Source organism: Magallana gigas, chromosome 5, assembly GCF_963853765.1.
Source record: "Magallana gigas chromosome 5, xbMagGiga1.1, whole genome shotgun sequence".
In the NCBI taxonomy this organism is placed as follows: Eukaryota; Metazoa; Mollusca; class Bivalvia; order Ostreida; family Ostreidae; genus Magallana; species Magallana gigas.
In genome coordinates, this window is record NC_088857.1 from 9,230,212 (window position 1) to 9,237,839 (window position 7,628).

General features: G+C 31.2%; 1 long non-coding RNA gene across 1 annotated transcript; it reads right to left on the reverse strand.

The window, feature by feature from the left end:
* Nucleotides 1–4,884: 4,884 nt before the first annotated feature.
* LOC117685563 (uncharacterized) lies at nt 4,885–7,228 on the reverse strand. Its single transcript, XR_010714205.1, has 5 exons — nt 6,956–7,228; nt 6,658–6,808; nt 6,347–6,521; nt 6,023–6,080; nt 4,885–5,179 (listed from the first exon to the last, which is right to left on the reverse strand). It is a non-coding gene; the product is annotated as an uncharacterized lncRNA (long non-coding RNA).
* Between the last annotated feature and the right edge of the window lie 400 nt (nt 7,229–7,628).

The window sequence follows — 7,628 nt, forward strand, 5'->3', positions numbered from 1 at the left end:
AACGACTACTAACATTTTTTGTTCTTACACTTATCTAGAATTGTTGTTAATTTTTTAGATACAAATGATTGAATATTTTAGGGGCCAGCCCTCTAGATCCTTAATGGGGACAGACATTGGTGTTTTGATTAATGGAATCGATTAAATTGATTAATGCAAACATTTTCTCTTTTACGATGCTTAACAAAATATGTTTCCTTTTCTAGATTTATTGCGTCAAAGTTTAAGGACTTTGGCCCCTAAAAATCCCTAATTACGTAATAAATTGGCGTGGCAATGATTTTTCCTGATAGATATTGTAACGATCAACAACTATGCTTCTATAATGCATTACAAAATCTTTATCATTTTTAAGTTATCTGTAATAGAGTTTACGAGTCTCTTGGCCCCTAATTTAAGGGGCCAGCCCCTTTTTCTTGAATTCAATCGAAAGGTCTTACAAATTCTAACATTTTTTGTTCTTACACCTATTTAAAATTGCTTATCATTTTTGAGATACAAATGTTTGAATATTTAAGGGGCCAGCCCTCTAGATCCCTAATGGGGACAGACATTGGTATTTTGATTGATGGAATCGATGAGAATCATCAATGCAAGCAATTTCTCTTCTACAATACTTAACAAAATAAGTCTCCTTCTCTAGATATATTGCGTCAAAGTTTAAGTACTTTGGCCCCTAAAAATCCTTAATTACGTAACAAATGGGCGTGGCAATAATTTTTCTTGACAGATATTGTGACGATCAACAACTTTGCTTCTATAAAGCATTACAAAATCTTAATCGTTTTTAAGTTATTTGTATTAGAGTTAACAGGTGTCTTGGCCCCTAAATAAAGGGGCCAGCCCCTTTTTCTTGATTTCGTTGGGAAGAACGTTTGATTATCTACTACTTTTGTTATATATGTCTTATCAAAATAGTAACTGATAAAAAGATACAGATCAAATTGTATGAAAAATTTGATGCAAAATTCGTACTTAATTTTCGAGCCTAGGCGAGCTCAAAGGAATGGCGCCACTGGCGCCAAAAAACTACTTTGTGCACAACTACAATCTATGGTCTACCTATCCTGAAAAGTTCATACTTATATCTCTGATAGTCTCTGAGTTTATGTCTGCACAAAATGGGTCGTAAAAACTTACAAAATCGGCCGTAAATCGGAACCGGAAGTGACGATTTCAAAATTTCAAAAAACCTCTAGAATTATGACCATTGGCAATCATCTGTGAAAAAATGGTGGAAATCGGCCGAAGAGTTTATGAGATATCGCGTGCACAAAATTTGTGGAAAAAAATAATAATAACTAGATACGATCTCGTTACGAGTAACGAGTAGGTCTTCCGTTCAATTTTTTAAACGATTCGATTAAAATATCAATGAAATTTCAGAATTCTTCCTCAACCACCTCCTTTTAGATAATGTATACGATTGTCAATATCCTTTAAAATGCTTAACAAAGAGTTTTGCTTTTTAACATACAGCACATTAAAGATTTAAGATTTTAGTCCCCTAAAATCTCTAATTACGTCATCAATGGGTTTGAAAATGAGTTTTACAAACAGATATTGCTGCTATCCACAACTTTGCTTCTATAATGCATTCCAAAATCTTGATCATTTTTAAGGTATGAGTAATAGAGTTTAGGAGTCTATTGGCCCCTAATTTAAGGGTCCAGCCCCTTTTTCTTGATTTTATACGAAAGGTCTCATGAATACTAACATTTTTTGTTCTTACATCCATCTAAAATTGTTGATCACTTTTGAGATACAAATGATTGAATATTTTAGGGGCCAGCCCTCTAGATCCTTAATGGGGACAGAAAATTGTGTTTTGATAAGGGGAATCAATTTAAATCATTTTTTCAAACATTTTCTCTTCTATGATGTCTAACAAAATATGTATACTTCTCTAGTTATTTTTCGTCAAAGTTTAAGTACTTTGGCCCCTAAAAATCCCTAATTACGTAATAAATGGGCGTGGCAATGATTTTTTCTAATAGATATTGGTACAATGAACAACTTTGCTTCTATAATGCTTTACAAAATCTTTATCGTTTTTAAGTTATTTGTAATAGAGTTTATGACTGTCTTGGCCCCTAATTTAAGGAGCCAGCCCCTTTTTCTTAAATTCAATCGAAAGGTCTCACAAATTCTAACATTTTTTGTTCTGACATCTATTTAAAATTGTTGTTCATTTTTGAGATACAAATGTTTGAATATTTTAGGGGCCAGCCCTCTAGATCCTTAGTGGGGACAGACTTTAGTATTTTGATTGATGGAATCGATTTAAATCATAAATTCAAACATTTTCTCTTCTATGATGTCTAACAAAATATTTCTACTTCTTTAGTTATATTGCGTCAAAGTTTAAGTACTCTGGCCCCTAAAAATCCCTAATTACGTAATAAATGGGCGTGGCAATGATTTTTTCTAATAGATATTGGTACGATCAACAACTTTGCTTCTATAATGCATTACAAAATCTTTATCATTTTAAGATATCTGTAATAGAGTTTACGAGTGTCTTGACCCCTAATTTAAGGGGCCAGCCCCTTTTTCTTAAATTCGATCGAAAGGTCTCACAAATTCTAACATTTTTTGTTATGACATCTATTTAAAATTGTTGTTCATTTTTGAGATACAAATGTTTGAATATTTTAGGGGCCAGCCCTCTAGATCCTTAATGGGGCGGAAATTCGTGTTTTCATAAGTGGAATCGATTTAAATCATAAATTCAAACATTTTCTCTTCTATGATGTCTAACAAAATATGTCTACTTCTCTAGTTATATTGCGTCAAAGTTTAAGTACTCTGGCCCCTAAAAATCCCTAATTACGTAATAAATGGGCGTGGCAATAATTTTTTCTAATAGATATTGGTACGATCAACAACTTTGCTTCTATAATGCATTACAAAATCTTTATCGTTTTTAAGTTATTTGTAATAGAGTTTAAGAGTGTCTTGGCCCCTAAATAAAGGGGCCAGCCCCTTTTTCTTGATTTTGTTGGAAAGACCTTTTGATTATCTACCACTTTTGTTATATATGTCTAAACAAAATATCAACTGATAAAAAGATATAAATCAAAACGTGTGAAAATTTTGAATTAAAATTCGTACCCAATTTTCGTGCCCAGGCGAGCTCCAAGAAATGGCGCAACAGGCATTAAACAACTACATGCTGCACAACTTCAAACTATCGTCTATCTATCCTGAAAATTTGATATTCATATCTCTTATGGTTTTCGAGTTTATAGCTGCACAAAATGGGTCGTCAAAAATTACAAAATGGCCGACAATTCGGTACCGGAAGTGACTACGAAAAAATTAAGAAAAATGTATTAAGTTTAGATCACGCCCTAACATCTGTGAAAAAATGGTTGAGATCGGTCGAATAGATTCCGAGAAATCTCGTGCACAAAATTTGGAAAAAAATAATAATAATAATAAATAATAATAAGAAACAGTACGAAAACAATAAGGTCTTCCGTTGGAAACGGAAGACCTTAATAAGAAACAGTACGAAAACAATAAGGTCTTCCGCTGGAAACGGAAGACCTTAATAAGAAACAGTACGAAAACAATAAGGTCTTCCGCTGGAAACGGAAGACCTTAATAATAATAAGAAACAGTACGAAAACAATAAGGTCTTCCGTTGGAAACGGAAGACCTTAATAAAGGTTTACAATTTAAAAAAAAAATAATATTAATTAAAAAAAAGCACAACAACAAAAACATAAAAAACAACTCCGGATTAACAGAATAACAGGTAACCTTATGATCATTTCGGTAAACTTTAGATATGTTATGTGGTGAATAATACCAGCTCTCAGACTGCAATGTCAATAGTCGTCTGATCGCTGCTTACTACAACATGGAACCCTAAGACCCAATACGTATGGTTCTTATCCATTTGCTATCCGTTTTGGTTGGACAAAGTCTGGTGTAATTAGTTTCATACCCAACATATAGCCAAAAGACCCCATACGAATGGTACTTATCCATTTAAGGTACTTCACTACACCAAAATGTTATTTCATTTTTCATTACAGTACCAATAGTTAGACAGATATCAAATATCCATGTGATGATAGTAATATCTTAAGTATTTTAAAATAGTTTTTTAATGTTTTTTGTGATTTTCATTCTAAAAATATTTCCAGTACATAGTCAATAAAATAGAAGAAGTAATTGTTTCAAAAGATAGATCATTTCCTAAGACACTTAAAAAAAATACAACACCTCATATCATTCAAATATATTTTTATTAAAATTATTTGTGTTTTTCCTCAAAACAATCAATGTTCGTATCTTCTTAATCTGTGAATGAATAATTTAGAAATTTTGTTAAAAATAGTAAAGAAGTGTAACAAAATGAATACAATATGAAAAATTGAATGAAAAATGTTACAAATAATTGAAATAATTTTTCAAAAAATAATATGGTATGAAAGATCCACTTGTAAGAGTTATCTTTCCTAATTCTACGGACTGAATCACCATGGGACTTTTTCATGTCTAAAACATACTATTTTCAATACTTTGTTTGAAATGATGTAAATTTGCTGCATTTTTTGTTTAATTATTAGAATATAAATCAAAAGTACATGACTGAAAATTACTGGTAATTGAATTTAGAAATTAAACCTTTTGATTGTAATAGAAAATAGAAAAGAAAACAATATATATATATATATATATATATATATATATATATATATATATATATATATATATATATATATATATATATATATATATATATCCTTCACACATTAAAAGAAATTTACTTACATATTTCAGCAAGTACTCTTTGCAAACTATTGTACAATGAAGGATCAATAATATGAGTTAATAAATTATTAATTTTATTCTAAAAAAAAAACTCACATAAATTTACACACAAATGCATGCAATGGACAATACAACAGAAAAAAGGACAATACAAAAGAAAAATAGGAATTATAATAATACTGATATATATTTTATATTTAAAAAGCTTGCATGCAACTACATGTACTACAGACACAGACACAAAGAACACAAACAGTACACCACACATAATACTTACATGATGAACATCAAGTTGATACGCTATAGTAACACAAGCTTTTCAAACCAACACGATCGACATACTTACAAATAGTGTGTTTTTCCTCAACGATGTCACTAAACATGTTAAAATCTGCAATTGTATAATACATCTAAAAATTTATGGAACAAATTAAAAAATATGTATACATTAATAAATTCTACATATATTATTAAAATCAATGTTCAGAACAAGCCTTAACTATCAAAGTAAGTTTAGCAAAAGTGATCATAAGTTTTTCCAACTATAGTTTTGTTTTTTGTTACCCTAACAGTGCCCTGCTCAGTCTTTTCTCCTAAAACCATCTTTAAACCATCAGCACCACCCCTTTCAATAGCAAGTCTAAGATGGTCATAAGACAGTCCAGACAAGGCAATTTTTTTAAGCATGTAGAGAGATATGCATGAAGAGAGGGGAGCTAGTGTAGCAATCAATTCATTAGTTATACTCTTGCTCTCAATGGAGGAAATAATAAAGTCTACACCAAAACTGTGCTTCAGCATAATTTCATATGAAACTTTATGATGTAGAACCAACGATTGTAAGGCCTTAACATCCTCCAATGCTGAATGGGCATTGAAAACCAGTCCCATAGTATCTTGTACCAGTGTCTGTAGTTTATAGGAGTGTTGTTCTGGCAATATTTCTCTAAATACATGAAGACTGTCAACAAATCCAGCAATTGTTGATTTTAGTCCACTCTCTGGATACTGCATAACAGATCTCATTAGAATTACAGAATCAAATACCTTTCCGTTATGACAAACTAGGATAGGATTTGGAAAAATTTTCAGACATATATTAAACTCTGTCAAACAAGTCTGAATGTCAACTGAGTTCACTTTTGTTTGTTGGTAAAACAATTGTCCACTGGCAACATGGAGACCTGTAACTGCGGTTGCTTTGGCAGAAATGGGGGATTTGGGAAGAACGTACCTATTAAAGGTTTCTTCTTCAAATATGCAAGCAAGCTGTGTTATTTCTGCTGATGTACCTATGAAATAAATTAATTAAAATGTAGTATATGAGCTATGCTTCCTTGAATTAAATTTTAACAATAAATAATGTAAAAAAACCAATGTTACTTAAAGCAAACTGTTCACATGTGCTGATAAAATTTTGTTTTACTGTAAGTGCCCAATAACAATAAAATACATGTATTATTTTAATGCAGTGAACATATAATAATAAGTAAAATATGTCTGCATGATTCATTCATGAAATGTCATTTCCAGTGTTAAAACAAATGATTGTTCAAACCTAGTCCAGTTGTTTCCAAGTCAAAATAAAGAAGGTTTGAGTCTGTATGGGTAGGCACTGAAACAGGTTTGGAAGCAGGGGTGCAATCTGGGATTTCTTCTATTACAGCATCAGCACAAGACAATCCAACACCTGATTCATAGGTTTTCCCTTCTTTTATTTCTGAAGTTGATATCTATTGATAAAATTTTACAATGTGAGTTAATTTGACATTGCTAATGGATCGTTTGAAATATAACAATGTTAATTGATTGTAAAAAGAAATTAAATCTTTACACTTAACAAGAAAAAATAAGAACAATTCAACTTACTTGGCTTGATTTTCAATTTCTTTAGTTCATGTCTTCGTCTCTTGCACTCAACAGTGCTTTGTCGCAATTTTTCTTTTTCTCTCTTTCGATAAACCCTCCTTTCATGTACATTTGTGTGCATCCCTGGCGAGAGCATCAAAGTATCGTAAACCTGATGAAAAATAAAATTAAATATACAGAGAGCAATAATTACATTTCATATACGTATTACATGCATACATTTCTTATTTTGTAACTAGCTGTTATTATGATAGATACTATAGTATTATATAATTATTCTATGTAACATCTGATATACCTTTCCAATTGTCAGATGTCCAATATTCTTATGTGCAACAGCAGCTGCTACTCTAAAGGATGTGCTCTCAGATCCACTGTAATATAATGCTTTGGGATTTTTGCAGGCAACTATTTTGTTGAAGTTTTCATTTGCCTGAGTGCTTCCAATATTGGAAAGTTTACTTGCATTTTTTGCTAAATCACTGAACAGATGCTGTAAATCTTTGAGTAAATCCACTCCAGAAAGATATTTTCCATATGGTAAATTTATGGGTTTATAATTTTCTGGGTCCTGTAGTAAATGTTGAATGGATTTTGGACCTAGAAGAGGATACTTTTTCTCCTTTTTGATGTCATAGAGTTTACTTGCCAGATTTTTTTTTGTATGATTAAAATCCGAAATTTTTTGGATATTTGGATCAAAAGACATTTTTGCCTTGGCTAAGGTTGTTGAGTCATTATCCATTATAAGATGTTTTACATGGAAGTCACGCGCTTTTAAGTCATGCAACATTTCTAAAGCCATATCTGGTTCCATTGCCTTTGAGGATTTTTCCCAATTTCTTCTACAATCATGTTTATTTACTTCTGCTGATACTGGTGCTTTATCACAGAATCTGTATTTTAAAGAAATCAATTTATCAGTACATGTTTTTATCTGATTACATCTAAATTCAAGAGAGAGAGAGAGA